Source organism: Typopeltis vanoorti, chromosome 11 (assembly GCF_054136105.1).
Source record: "Typopeltis vanoorti isolate ZY-2024b chromosome 11, IOZ_Tvanoo_1.0, whole genome shotgun sequence".
In the NCBI taxonomy this organism is placed as follows: domain Eukaryota; kingdom Metazoa; phylum Arthropoda; class Arachnida; order Uropygi; family Thelyphonidae; genus Typopeltis; species Typopeltis vanoorti.
In genome coordinates, this window is record NC_143559.1 from 132,112,775 (window position 1) to 132,129,061 (window position 16,287).

A 16,287-nucleotide genomic window follows, 5' to 3' on the forward strand; every position below is an offset into this window, starting at 1 on the left:
ACTGGCTGCTAAATAACATACAAAAATTTTATGGATCATAGCAACGGCTATGAAAGCAAATCCTGATAGTATTTTTGTCAAAGATCTTGAAACACAGCATCTTGAAAAAAAAAAAAAAAAAAGCATTTATTAAAAGGAATTATACACGAAAGTACATTATGTAATGACTAATCATAAGGTATATTTCTTAGAAATTATACCTAAAACTTTCCTTAGAAAGGGCCCACATATTCTGAAGGAATGTGACAGGGAGTTGCACCTGCCTTGACATTTTTTTAATAGGAGTCTTGCACTGGGTCAAGTTCCTAAGGAGTGGAGGGAGGGTAAGATTGTGCCACTTCATAAGGGAGGGGATAGAACTCAAGAATCAAACTATTACTCATTACAATAAGGTGACTGCTTCCTTGGACAGAGGAGAAGGATACACAGTAATATACTTATATTTCGCAAAGGCTTTTGATAGATTACACATGATAAGTTGATAGTCAAACTAAAGTGGATGGGATTGGATATTAGATTAGTCCATTGGATTTGGATTGAAGACTGGTTATCTGATAGGTATCAACAAGTTGTTGTGTATGGGTGAGCGATATCCAGGAAAAGGAAAGTCACTAATGGTATGCCTCAGAAGTCTGTTTCAGGGCCATTACTGTTTAACTTGTATATTAATGATATTGGTGATGATTTGGATGGAGATATTCAGTTGTTTGCAGATGATGCAAAGTTGGGATGAACCATGAAGAGTAGAGAAGATGTTGTGGCCTACAAAAATTGAATAAATTGAATGGTTGGGCACGGGAATGGGGATGTGAGTTCAATGTTACAAAATGTAAGGTTTTAAAATTTGGAAAACAAAGATAGGATGCAGAATTTATGCTTGGTGAGGATATATCGTCAGAGGTGGAGGAAATAAGGGATCTTGGGGTGATAGTGGATAAGGATATGAAATTTAGGGGACAACTGAAATTTAGGGGCCAAGACTGTGAAGACAACACAAAGGCTTCTGGGAATGATGCAGAGGACACTGACTTGTAGAAGTAGGGAGATTTTAGTTCCACTGTATAAGACTTTGATTAGGCCACACATGGGCTACTGTGCCCAGATATGGTCACCTGGTTTTCAGAAGGATAAAGAGATGCTGGAAAGGGTCCAGAGGTGACTAAGGTAGTTTCTAACCTCTGGAATGTTCAATATGAGGAAAGATTGAGAAGATGCAATTTGCAGAGTCTGGTGGATAGGAGGAAAACGAAAGATATGATAGAGACCTACAAGGTAGTAAGTGGCTGTTATAGGATCAATGTTGTAGAAGTTCTGCAGAAAACAGTGGGAGATCAGGAAGAACCAGAGGTCATCCCTGGAAATTATATAAACGGGGTGTGAGAAGCAGGTTTTTTTTTTTTCAAGCAGAATTGTGAATGATTGGAATGCCTTGTCTGAGTGTGGTGTCTGCAGAAAATTTGAGTGTGTTTAAAGCATGGTATGATGAGCTGTGTGTATGATAAAAGGACCTCCTAGATGAGTCTTTGACTCCATGGGGTCTTGGATAATAACAATAATAATAATTAACAGCTAACATTTAGCTAATATTTCAGAAAGAAGTTTTTTAAACAGTTATACAGTGATGCTTATCACTTTTAGTATTTTAAAAAATTAAAAGAATAGCCTTCAAAATGCAAAATTAATAACTGTATATTAAAAATATAATTACGTAGCCACCTGTTTTTGAAGCAAAAAGAATATTGCTAATTAACCTGCAATTTTCTACAGTAAATTGCAAAGTATGTCCATTTATGGAGAATCCATTTTTCACAATTCATATGCAGATAGAAGTCTCTACAAGAAAACATATTACAAGAAAGGATATTAAAGTTAAATCAAAACATCTAAATACAATATATACTCTCCTCATAACAGAATCATGAACAATATTATATTTTTCATTTATGTACATAAAATAACACTACAATACCGAAATTTGAATTTAGGCAAAAGCTGGCAAGTTTAATAAAACTGTATGTGCTGAATACAAAAATGACATCTATACATCACTGAAAGTTTGTTTAAGAACCCATCTTTTATTCAGCAGAAGTTGGCAATGTTGAACTTTTATATTCATATATAATTAGTTCATCCTTGGAAGTTGTGTAAGACTGTGGTTGATAAAGGGTTCAACAATTGAATATTTTTTTTTACTTGAAGTGGTGGATGAGTAGAACGAATTGCCAGGATTGGTTATGAGTGCCCTGGTGGTGAATGAATTTGGGAAGAAGTATGATGGGTGTCACGTGCATTTATAATAAAGTTACAAGAGCATTAGATGAGGGAAAGGCATACACTGCTATTTTCATACTTAGCAAAGGCATTTGACAGGGTGCCACATGATAAGCTGATATTCAAGTTGCAGCACATAGGTCTGGATGTCAGATTGATCAACTGGATTCAAGATTGGCTGTCCGATAGGTATCAGAGAGTTGTGTATGGTGGAGCAATATCAAAGAGGCAGAAGGTTACAAGTGGGGTTCCACAGGACTCAGTACTGGGACCTATATTGTTTAACCATTATATCAATGACATTGTCAGTGGATTGCAAGGGGATATTCAGTTGTTTGCGGATGATGCAAAGCTGGGAAGGGTTATTAGTAATAGTGCAGATGTGGTAGCCCTGCAAGAGGATTTGAATAAGCTAGACAGATGGGCAAATGAATGGGGGTTCGGTTTAATGCAGCAAAATAAGGTCTTGAGGTTTGGGACACATCGATGGTCTGCTGCATACTCTATGGGAGTTAAACTGGAGGAAGTACGGGAGCAAGAGATCTGGGGGTTGATGATTGATAGAAACCTGAAATTTAGGAGTCATATTGCAAAGGTAGTGAAGGTAACACAGAGGATTGCTGCAATAATGAGAAGGACACTGACCTGCAGAGATAAAAGGGTTATCATTCCGTTGTATAAGACTCTGATCAGACCACACTTAGATCTCGGATCTGGTCCCCAGGATTTGAAAGGGATAAATTAACTGTGGAAAGGGTATAAAGGTGGATAACAAAGATTGTGTCAGGACTGTACAATGTTAGTTATGAGGATCGGCTGAGGGAGTGTGGACTACAGAGTTTGGCAGATAGAAGAAGGAGAGGTGATGTGATTGAGACTTTTAAACTGTTGAGAGGTGATTACAGGGTTGACACTGGGGAGTTCTTTTGCTTGGTTGAACAGTGGGAAGGAGTCATGACAAGGGGCCATCTCTGGAAGTTACGAAAGGAAACTGTGAGAAAGAGGGTGAGGAGTGGTTTCTTTGCATGGAGGGTAGTTGAACCATGGAATGCACTGCCTGATATAGTGGTGAGAGCGAGAACGGTCAATGCGTTTAAGGAATGGTATGATGGACTTTGTGTTTCCTAGGAGGGACCTCCCTCAATGAGTCTTGATACTTTTTTCTTAAAAAGGACATCCCATGAAGAGTCTTTTGACTCCATGGAGGCCTGAATAATAATAATAATATAGGTTAGTGTGAGCATCCCACATTGAGTCTTCTGACTCCATAAAGATACCTGTATATAAAGATTAATACTCTCGAGATCAAACAAGCACACAAGTATTGTATAAACAGAATAAAAGACAGCATTGTATGAACAATGCTGTCTTTAATGAGACAGCGTTGTTCATACAATGTCATCACAATATCATGAAGAGTAGCTGGCTTCTTCCATACCATTAAGCAAGGAAGGAACCTAAAGGGGATGTAAATGATTGTTACTTCTGTTTAACAAATAATTCTAGCTTTTTTGCAAAGTTTTAACGTAATAAAATGCTCACACTTACCATCAGCCACGAGACCAGCCTCAGGACAGCAAGCCAGTTATTAAACTATCTGCAGCATGGACTGTGCATAAAGACAATTCAATTCTACCAATGAACCTGAAAGCACAGCACCATGTTCTCATGAACTGCATCCAGATTTTCAGACACCAGTTATGCAAACATCTTATTCAGGGGCCATGTTGTGAGGAAACATTACAAAAATGCATGTGAAATCTCAGGGTCTGGACTGAAACCTCCTTGAAAATAACCCAAAGTTCTTATTGTTTTGGAAGCATGATAAGGAAAAATCAGATCCCCCCTAACTTTCCCCCTGAGTGGTAGTTGTTTTAGCAATAATATTAATGGAAACACTCAGATTGTTATATACATATACTATGTGAATCAAGGTGGAACATCTGCAGTGCCATCAACGCAGCAATACTTTTAATGGGCATGCAGCTACTGTGGTATGAAATATTGTTGCTTTTTATATTCATGAAATAGTCAACCTAAAGACAGCTATTCCAAGGTTAAAAAATGACTGTATGACCAAGTTGTGTGTCAGGGAAAAAAAGCATTTCCCACTCTTTCCTTGTGAAGATTGAAGAGTCTCTTATTACTGCTGCACATTGAATTCTCTTTAATGAAGATTTTTATTAAGGATTTAAATAATAATGGTGATAATCTCTTCTTGTATTTAAAGAATGAGTTCCTAAAGTAAGTGATGCAAAAATTAAAAAATCCATTCTTATTAGATCAGATTTGTAAATGTATGAAAGATTAGCTCTTTTCATGACATCTTAATAAAGTTACTGCTCATTTTTAGGGCTAGTTGAAAATGAAATTAGAGATGTTGCAGAAGAGGTAATTGCATGTTTTGAATTTTTCTCTGTGAATATATTTGTAAATAGTATTTCACCAAAATAAAATATGCATTTGTAGTGGGATGTAGTGTTATTAAAGATGCACTTGAATGACATTTGATGCACTTTAATAACATTCACAATTGAATATCTTTCCTGCTAGCTTGGAAGATGCTGTCAATGATGAACATTACAAGCAATTTTATCAGGATATTTTTTATAGAACAATGGTACTCAGGCAAGTGCAAATCCAGTATGGTTGCTAATTCTTACTGGATTCTTAATCAAAGAAATTCATTGGTGCAGTTAAAAGCAAAAGTGATTAAAAAACTAACCTGTGTGTGAATTTACTTAGTTTTTTAAACTCAATAAATTTACATACATGCTTGTGTGTGTGTGTGGACCACAAAGTTTGGCAGATAGGAGAGGTGATATGATCAAACATTTAAACTATTGAGAGATAATACTGGGGAGTTCTTTTATCTGGTGGGTGCAACAAGGAGATAAGAGCGAGGACAAGGTGATGGCGATGATGATTTATGGTTTTAATGACACAAGGGCAGCAAAGGTCATACTGTACCATATCAAAGGTACATATTGCAGTGGAATTCAAACACATGACCTGTTGGTCACGTGTTTGAATTCCACTGTAATGATAGACTGTATTGTCTAGGAGGTCTTCTTATAATGAGTCTTGTGACTCCACGGGGTCCTGAATAATAATAACCAATGCTATAGGTTCATAATATGTATGGTAAATACATTGAGCATGGCAACATAAAATTTTGATTCCTGAGGGATGCCTAAGCAATTTGTGATATCATATTTAAATAAAACAAGTTGAAATTAATCAGGCTCACCTATATTTACTTCAAGAGAAAAGCAATTTTGAATTCATTGCAGGTATTATGCACCAGTGATGAAAATATCAATAACACCAGAATTTATATATAAATACTGGAAGAATGCTAACAATGAAAGAATGTTAATGTTAGTTTTTAAAAAATTCATCATGGATTAATTCATTAGTAAGATCTTAGAGAAAGTAGTGAAGGACCGTATACAGCATTGGGCAGATATGGGTAATGTTATCTATGACACTCAACATGGGTTTGTGAAGGGGCGCTTTTGTTTTAGCAATATGCTAGCCTTTTATGATAAAGTTACAAGAGCATTAGATGAGGGAAAGGCATATACCGCCATTTTCTTAGATTTAGCGAAGGCATTTGACAGGGCGCCACATGATAAGCTGATATTTAAGTTAAAGCACATGGGTTTGGATGTCAGATTGGTCAACTGGATTTCCCGATAGGTATCAGACAGTTGTGTATGGTGGGGCAGTTTCAAGGAAGCAGAGGGTTACAAGTGGGGTCCCACAGGGCTCAGTACTGAGACCTATATTGTTTAACCTTTATATCAATGACATTGTCAGTGGATTGCAAGGGGATATTCAGTTGTTTGCGGATGATGCAAAGCTGGGAACGATTAGTAGTAATAGTGCAGATGCGGCAGCCCTGCAAAAGGATTTGAATAAGCTGGACAGATGGGCAAATGAATGGGGGTTTCAGTTTAATGCAGCAAAATAAAGTCTTGAGGTTTGGGACACATCGATGGGATGCTGCATACTCTATGGGAGGAGTTATACTGGAGGAAGTAGGGGAGACAAGAGATCTGGGAGATTTAGGGGAAATGTTGCAAAGGTGGTGAAGGTAACACAGAGGATTGCTGCAATAATCAGGAGGATGCTGATCTGCAGAGATAAAACAGTTATCATTCTGTTGTATAAGACCCTGATCAGACCACACTTGGACTACTGTTCTCAGATTTGGTCCCCAGGATTTGAAAGGGATAAATTAATAAGTTGAAAGTAATAAAAGGGATAAGTAATAGTGCAGATGCGGCAGCCCTGCAAGAGGATTTGAATAAGCTAGACAGATGGGCAAATGAATGGGGGTATCAGTTTAATGCAGCAAAATAAGATCTTGAGGCTTGGGACACATCGATGGGATGCTGCATACTCTACGGGAGGAGTTATACTGGAGGAAGTAGGGGAGACAAGAGATCTGGGGCTGATGATTGATAGAAACCTGAAATTTAAGTGACATATTGCAAAGGTAACACAGAGGATTGCTGCAATAATGAGAAGGATGCTGATCTGTAGAGATAAAACAGTTATCATTCTGTTGTATAAGACCCTGATTAGACCACACTGACTAGTGTTCTCAGATTTGGTCCCCAGGATTTGAAAGGGATAAATTAACTGTGGAAAGGGTACAAAGGCAGATAACAAAGATGGTTTCAGGACTGTACAATGCTAGTTATGAGGATCAGCTGAGAGAATGTGGACTGCAGAGTTTGGTGGATAGAAGGAGGAGAGATGATATGATTGAGACTTTTAAACTGTTGAGAGGTGGTTACAGGGTTGACAGTGGGGAGTTCTTTCACTTGGTTGAACAGCGGGAAGGAGTGATGAGAAGAGGCATTCCCTGGAAGTTACGAAAGGAAACTGTGAGCAAGAGGGTGAGGAGTGGTTTCTTTGCACGGAGGATGGTTGAACCATGGAATGCATTGCCTGATGGAGTGGTGAGAGCAAGAACGGTCAATAAGTTTAAGGAGGTATGATAGACTGTGTTTCTAAAGGGGGACCTCCCATCAATGAGTCTTGATAGACTTTGTGTTTCTTAGGAAGGACCTCTCACGATGAGTCTTTTGACTCCATGGAGGCCTGAATAATAATAGTAATTACTTTTAGAAATAGTGCATGAGGTTTTGGTATGGTTATTACAGTGTTTTTTGGCGAGTGGAATGTTGTTTTGGTTAAAGAACCTGAATCTAAAATTAAAATTACCAGGATGGATGGTATAAGGGGTGGCCTCTTGTGGGAACAGTATATTAGTATAAAGAATGCCTGCGATTAGTATAAAGAATGCCTGCGATTAGTATAAAGAATCAATGCATTGATTCTTTATACTAATGGCAGGAATATCCAGAACAAAGGAGAAGTATTGATAGTTCTAAGCCTATCCAAAAGATTATTGGGATAAACAAAACATGGTTGATGGAAGATTATATACTAACAGAAATAGAAGTAGAAAGGAACAGATTTTTTCAGCAGGATAGGAAGGGCAAATGCAGTGCTGGAGTATTGCTTATGATAAGTTGCATCTTCTCCGAGTGGAGGATTTGGACGTCATTGGCACTAATGGTTATAAGAGCACATGGTGTGAAGTGGAGGTTGGCAAGACAGGATATTTAGTGAGGTGCTGCTATAAGCTAGGGAGAAGAGAGGGGGTGAAGAGCAGGAGATGGTTAGGCAGTTGTATTTGGCAAGTACAAAAAAAAAATATTGTTATGGGAGATTTTAACTACAGCAGCATAAATTAGGAAAAGGAAACTGCATATAGTAGTAGTGAGAGAATGGAATCCTGGAATTTTTGAGATACAAATGTCTTAGGCAACATGTAGTAGAAGGAACACAAGGTTCAAGAATTTTGGATTTGGTTGTAGCAGACCTAATTGTAACGGAAATGGCATCTCTGTTCCTGGTTGGAGAAAGTGATCATTTGGTTTTGACTTAGAGGATGAATAGATATGCAGGAGTATAAAAGAGAAAGGAATTTTTGTAGAATTATAAAGCAGGTGATTATAATAATCTTAGAAATCAGATTGCCCAACAGGGATGCTGCAGTTTCTATAAACTAACCAAAAGTATCAGGAACAAGAGGGAGGAATTTTTGGCATCAGTTAGTGCAATCCCACCAAAAGTTACAGGAGACTTGGCTGACAGCAGATGACGTAGTTTCAGGTATACAATGTGATGGATTTAGTATTTTCAGAGAGGATAGAGTAGACATGACAGGAGATGGGGCAGGGCTGTATTTATGCATAGGTGCACAAGGCTCTAGCTGGGACCCTGAAAAATTAGGACCAATTCAAGGGCCCCAAACAATGAGATTTAAAATTGATAATAAAAAAATTGATCGCTTTTCGTTAAATTTCCTACATATCATTATATAGCTCAGAAAAAGGATCGTTGCTTCAGTCAATATCTAACTAGATCACATGCCCTTTTTATTAAACAAAAATGCAAATACTATTCATTTTCTTATATATATTTTGTGTTCATGACCTGTTTGCAGTCATTAATCTTGAAACCCTATTTTCACTTATCTATTTGTTGATTTGTCACAAAAGACATCAAGACGCTAATCTATTCATTTATTTAAATCTTAATTTAACTTGATTTTTCATTTATGTATTTAAGGTAAATCTAGATCATAGGTTCCCAAAGTGGGCAGTACTGCCCCCCAGTGGATGCTGAAGCCTTCTAGAGGGGGGGGGGCTGTAGTGGGATCAGAAGCATTTGGGTGCGTTCAGGCGGTCCATTGGTCGGTGGCTCTTTATACAAGAAATTAATAATATATATTTAAAAATTAATTATTTTCGTGATTTTGCGATTAGATAATCATTTAAAATGTAAATATTGAATTTTAATTCATCTTATGCCAGTCTTACACGATCGATTTTTTTTTTTTATCAATTTTCTATTTCAATTATTTAATCATTTGAAAATTTACCATGTCAGATAGAAATAGATGTTAATTTTCTATGTCAATGAGAAAATTGAACGTGTCATACAGGACATTTTAACTTCTATTTTTTATATACTTAAAAAAAATGTATTCATTTTTTGCTATTGTAAAAATTGATCATGCCATACAGGCTTTAGTCTATCCATGCAGCAGACGAGTCTTAACTAGTATGTCGGTCAACTATTACGTAGGTAATTCACTCAATTCAGCATGTTTTGGCAGGAATATGGGTGCTTGCAGTGACTTGTTCAAAGCACGAGTACGATGGTATCGCAAACAAGTCAATGCATGCAAGTCGATTCGGGCTAGATTTCAAATCTATAAATACCAGTGGTTTAGGAATAAGTTTTATTATTTTTTGTGTGCTTTGCCAACAATCATCAGTCGAAAGTGTGATAGATAAGTGGAGTCATACAAAGTGTAAATTAAATCTTTTATTTTGTGAATATTTTTGCAAATTTTATTACTTCATTATGTCTGAATATAAGAAGAAATGTCGACGGTACAGTATTGAGTATTTGAAATATGGTTTTATTCAAACTGTTATAATGGGGTGGGGGGTAGTATTACAAAATTTATGTCTTGCAAAGTGGGCGGTGGCCTGAAAAAGTTTGGCAACCTATGATCTAGATCATTTCATATTTTTTGTTAAATCTTAAATTGTTGAGAAACATTGATATCTTTCTTTAAATGCTGAAGGAATTACTACATTACCCTGTTTATGGTTTTAACTGATGTTATATATCATTTTTAGAATTTATATTAGCCTCATCAACTGTAAATCTCCTTAACCTCCCTACTGGCGAGGTGGATGAAACAGTGAGACCAAATTGCACTTCTTATCCATGTTATTCAACGGGTGCTACAGCATCGTATCCAGATTTAACTGGACATCTATAGACATCCTGGCCGGTTGGGAGGGGGGGGGGGTTAAAACTAAGGTTCCAGGATTAAATAATTGATAACAATTTATAACTCAGATATTGTAAGTGAGATAAATTTAAAGATCAACTCATCCAGTTTCTGGAATACATAAAAGAAAACATTTATAATTTAGTAGACATGTACAATCTGATAAATAAGGGACCCAGATCAATATTTCTTAATGTGGAAACAATACTGTAAACAATAATTTTTCTAGTAATGCCAGTGGAGAATATTCATTTTCTATTCTTAAAAGGGTGAAAAATTATTTAAGAAACTCATTGCAATCAGGATAAAATGTCAAATTTATCACTATTTATTTATTTAAAATGATGTGAATAATTTCAATTATGATGATATTATTGATACATCTGCGAAAGAGAAATCTAGGAAAAGCATTTTTAGTGTCTTTACTTAGTGTAAAGACTTAGTTTAACATTTGTGTTTGATATGTATTGTCTTTACTTAGCATTACTTAGCTCCAGGAGGCGGAGGGTTACAAGTGGGGTCCCACAGGGCTCAGTACTAGGACCTACATTGTTTAACCTTTATATCAATGACATAGCCAGTGGATTTCAGTGGGATATTCAGTTGTTTGCGGATGATGCGAAGCTGGGAAGGATTATTAGTAATAGTGCAGATGTGGTAGCCCTGCAAGAGGATTTAAATAAGCTAGATAGATGGACAAATGAATGGGGTTGTCAGTTTAATGCAACAAAATGTAAGGTCTTGAGGTTTGGGAAACATCGATGGGATGCTGCATACTCTATGGGAGGAGTTATACTGGAGGAAGTAGGGGAGACAAGAGATCTGGGGTTGATGATTGATAGAAACCTGAAGTTTAGGGGAAATATTGCAAAGGTGGTGAAGGTAACACAGAGGATTGCTGCTATTATGAGAAGGACACTGACCTGCAGAGATAAGAGGGTTATCATTCCGTTGTATAAGTCTCTGATCAGACCACACTTGGACTATTGTTCTCAGATTTGGTCCCCAGGATTTGAAGGGGATAAATTAACTGTGGAAAGGATACAAAGATGGATGACAAAGATGGTTTCAGGACTGTACAAGGATAGTTATGAGGATCGGCTGAGAGAATGTGGACTGCAGAGTCTGGTGGATAGAAGAAGGAGAGGTGATATGATTGAGACTTTTAAACTGCTGAGAGGTGGTTACAGGGTTGACACTGTGGTGTTCTTTCGCTTGGTTGAACAGCGGGAAGGAGTGATGACAAGAGGCCATCCCTGGAAGTTACGAAAGGAAACTGTGAGCAAGAGGGTGAGGAGTGGTTTCTTTGTGTGGAAGGTGGTTGAGCCGTGGAATGCATTGCCTGATGGAGTGGTGGGAGCGAGAACGGTCAGCGAGTTTAAAGAGTGGTATGATAGACTTTGTGTTTCTCAGGAGGGGACCTCCTCTCGATGAGTCTTGACAGACTTTGTCTTAGGAAGGACCTCCCTTGATGAGTCTTTTGACTCCTTGGAGGCCTGAATAATAATAATAATAATAAATTTTTTTTAACATAATAAAATGTTTAATTTTTATTTGTCTTTATTCATATTGTAAAAGAGGACAGAGCACTCTTGTGCCTCGGGAAAAGTAAGTATAGCCCTGGGGTACTGCTGATGATAACAAATGAACTTCAGCCAACAACAGTAGGAGTCAGTTGGGCAGATGGTAGTCCTGTTGAGTCAATCTGGTGTGAGATTGAGGCCAATAGGACAAAATATAAAACTGGTTGCTGCTATTGGCTGGAAAGGGGGGGGGGAACCAGGGATGATGTGGCATCAGCAGATTAGTACAATGAGTGCAAGTCGATTTATTATTATGGGGGACTTCAAATTCAGAGACATAGACTGAAAGGAGAAAACATCACATATAGCAGAAAGGAAATGGAATTTATACACTTAATGTTGAAGCAGAATGTGATGGAGTGGACTTGGGGTACAAGAGTGTTGGATCTTGTTGTAGAATCAGTCAAAATCACATGACTGATTCTACAATTGATTCTACCTCCCAAGTCAAAATCACATGATCTAGTGATCATGTGATTTTGACTTGGGAGGTAGCAAAACTTGTGGAAATTCCAATTAAGAAAGGGAAGGCTGGCCGAGTGGGTGGCGTATCTGCTCTCTAGCCAAACGGCTGTGGGTTTGAATCCCGCCGTGGGCATGGATGTTTGTGATTGTCTGTGAAAATACTAGTGGTGATGGTGTTGGTGTAAATGATGTAGGTAGTTACGGTTGGCGTAGTCGTGGAGACGGAAAGCTGCAGAGTAGGTGATCTCCCTCGATGGGTCTTTGGACTCCCTAGAGGTGTTACGTAATACTAATAATATGTGGTTATTATGTGGTTACTAGGCAGGTGATTATGATACACTTAGGAGGCAGCTTGAAGCAGTACCATGGCATAAAGTTTAGCCAAGGAAGGGTGCTTACAGTGTATGGAAGAAACAATATCACACTGTATACCCAAGGTCAGGAAGGTAAATTGGGTAGGAATTAGATGGATGAGTAACATCATTAAGCATGAGCTGCAAACAAAGAAAATATTTTGGAGGGTATATAAGGAGAAAGGTGACCAGCTAACTCGTGAACAGTGCAAGGATCAGACAAGAAAGGAGACCAGCATGGTATGGAAGAAAATTCATATTATTAGAAAAAATCAGCTAAACAGGCAAAAGGAAATCCCAAAATTTTTTTCATTATGTGGCAAGTAGGAGTAAGAATGACTATGGAAGGATAACTTTAATGAGTGCAGATGGTAGAGAGGTAATGGAGGCAGAATAAATTGTTGAGCTACTGAGTGATCGTTTCACAAGGGTATATCATCCAAGTGAAGATACTGTTATGAAAGAAGTGACAGACTAATGTGAGAACAGAAGTTGATGATTTGGAGGCATTTAGGATACTGTAGAATCTGAATGCAACTGTGGGACTGGATGGGATAATCAGCTCATGTTTTACGAGAATGTGCAGTGAAGCTGACAATGCTTTTGACTAGGCTGTTTAATTCAAGTCTCTGCTCTGCCAAAGTCTCAAGAGAGTGTAAGGAGGACAAAATAATTCCTTTGAATGAAGGAGGATCTAAGTCTGTAGCAGCAAATTATTGACTAATTAGTATTTCAGGAGTGGTGGTAAAAGTACTGGAAAAGTTGGTCAAAAAGAAAATTCAAGAATGAATGGATAATCATATGATACTTTATGAGGGGAGCATAGTTTTGTGAAGGTCGGTCATGCCTCAGCAATCTACTAACTTTTCATAATAGAGTGACAACAGAGTTGGATAAAGGTGACTAGTAGTGTGCTGCAGGTCTCTGTGCTTGGACCACTGCTGTTTAATTTATACATAAATGACATAGGAAATCATCTCAAGGGAAATATTCAGTTGTTTTTTTGATGATGCAAAGTTTGTGTATAAATTAAACAGCAGTGGTCCAAGCACAGAGACCTGCAGCACACTACTAGTCACTTGAGTTCTCCTGGATTCTGCTCCTCAATAAACTACTATTTGGTAACTGTACATCAGTACCCTTTTATCTATATCACCTGTTTTTTATCAATCCCCATTTGGTGCAGTTTGCCTAACAGAGTTCTCTGCAGTATCCTGTCAGACGGCTTTGCAAAATCCAGCAGTATCATCATGCAGCCATTCCCTTTATCCAACTCTGTTGTCACTCTATTATGAAAAGCTAGTAGATTGCTAAGGCATGACCGACCCTTCACAAAACTATGCTCCCCTCATAAAGTATCATATGATTATATGATACTTTATGAGGGGAGGTTAGCCAAAGGAGGTTAAAGGTTAGCCAAGCTAACCTTTAACCTCCCCAAATCCATGGCTTCATCAATTTCCTGGAGTACACTTCTCTCGATGTGATATATAGTTTGTAATCTTTTGTATCCTAATATGCATAATTTTAAACTTTTCCACATTAAATTGACGTTCATTATATTTTGCCCATACTGACCCGCATTTAAATCCTATTAGGGTGATGCTGAGATCTAGCAGGATTTAAATACGGGTCAGTATGGGCAAAATATAATGAATGTCAATTTAATGTGGAAAAGTTTAAAATTATGCATATTAGGATACAAAAGATTACAAACTATATATCACATCGAGAGAAGTGTACTCCAGGAAATTGATGAAGCCATGGATTTAGGGAGGGGGGTAATAGTAGACAAGAGTTGAAATTCAAAGGGCATATTGCTTCAATAATTGGTTATTGAAGAACACACTAACAAGCAGATATAAGGGAGTTATCATTCCACTTTATAAAGCATTGATATGACCACATGTGACCTACCATGCTCAGGTTCTAGTCAACCCAGGTTTCTCGAGGATGAGGAAGCAGTGGAGAGGATCCAGAGGCAAGTGACCAAGATGGTGAGCGGGCTGTTCCCTAAAAGGAGAGACTGAGGGTTTGTGCATTGCAAAAGTTGGTTGTTAGGCAAAAAAAAAAAAAAAAGGGGGAGATATGATAGAAACATTTAAGCTTTTATAGGCTTGATGTAGGAAAAATGTTTCGGTACGTTGCTAGAACAGGCATAATAAGAGGTCATCCCTAGAATTTGGGTAAGAGTGTGCCCTTGTTTTAACAAGGGCATGAAGGCTATTTTTTTTTTTTTTTTTTTTTTTTTTTGCTTGGAGAGTGATGAATGAATAGGTTGCCTGAGTAAGTTGCGAGTGCTTTCTCTGTTAATGGTTTCAAGGAAATATACGACAGATATAGTGTCGATAGTTTGGGTCTCCCACGATGAGTCTTTGGACTCCATGGATGTGTACATGCATTAATAATAATAATCTTTCAAGCAATTGGATCTTTGAAAAATGCTGTAATCATCTAGTCAATTTACACTATTATCATTGTTACTGGCACCTCCATAAGGTTAGAAGACTCATCATGAGAAAACCAAACTTAATATTATTCATATGACACCAATCAATTCTCTCCTTCAACTCATCCACCGTCAGAGCACTCACAATTACCACTGTCAATCCTTTTCAGTCATTCACCACTCTTCAAGAAAAAAGAAAAAAAAAATCTAGTCCTCACATCCCTATTAACGACACTTTTACACAAGTTCCATTGGTGACGCAGCTCTCTCCTTGCTCGCCACATATTGAAATTTTTTCTTTTGTATCAATCTTAATGAACCCATTTAGTAACAGAAGTTTCTATCATGTCTCCTCTTTTCTGCCTGTTAACTATACTTTGCACTCCACACACCTCCAATCTAGCCTCATAGGGAGCATTCCACCATCTTGGACATGTGTCTCTGGATCCGGTAACTGCTTCATCATCCCCAAAAAACTCAGGTGACCAAATCCGCAAACATTAGTCAAGATGTGGAAGTATCATATTCTTATAAAGAGGGATAATAACTTCTATATCTTTACTTGTCAATTTGTTCTTCAACATCCATGTAATCCTATGTATTATTCTGCCAACTTTTACAATTTGTCCTCTGAACTTCAATTCTGTCCACCATCACCTCTTAGTCTTTAACCTCATCAATTTCCTGCAACCTAGTATCATCAATTTAATACACAATATGTAACCTTATCCAACTCACCTGTCATTATTACAAAATCTGAGTAATCTAAGGCAGGATTCACTTTCACAAAGCATTCAGTCCACCACAGAGTATCATATTCCTGTTTATCCATTCTTTAATTATACCTTTAAGCAACTTTTACAATACTTTAACACTACTCCTGAAATACTAATTGCTCTGTAATTTGCTACTTCTTTCTTGCAGCTTCCTTTCTTATTCTCTTTCACTCTCTTAGAACCCTGCAAGGGCTGAGACCTGATTAAACAACTTGGCCAGAGGCAGCCAGTTTTCTTTCACATTCTTGTAATACAAAGGCTCACATGTCATCCAATCTTGCAGCTGTACTCACGTTCATATTTCTCAATATTTTGAAAATCTCCAGTTTGTCGACCTCAAACATCACATTGCCTCTACATCATATCCATCTTCAGATACTAACTGATCATTTTGCAAAAGGACTGGTTAGTATCTCAACTACTTCTAACACTTTCCTACTATCAGCACTAATTAAAGTTATCCTTCAATAATTGTTCTTCTCTTACTTGGTACATA

The 16,287-nt window shown here is 37.6% G+C and overlaps 1 long non-coding RNA gene across 2 annotated transcripts in view; it reads right to left on the reverse strand.

The window, feature by feature from the left end:
* LOC150102054 (uncharacterized) overlaps positions 1 to 16,287 on the reverse strand; it is a 112,686-nt gene that overhangs the window by 19,404 nt on the left and 76,995 nt on the right. For both annotated transcript variants that reach the window (XR_016549037.1, XR_016549038.1), the window contains one exon: positions 1,717 to 1,833. This is a non-coding gene — a long non-coding RNA (uncharacterized LOC150102054). The remainder of the gene's footprint in view (positions 1 to 1,716; positions 1,834 to 16,287) is intronic.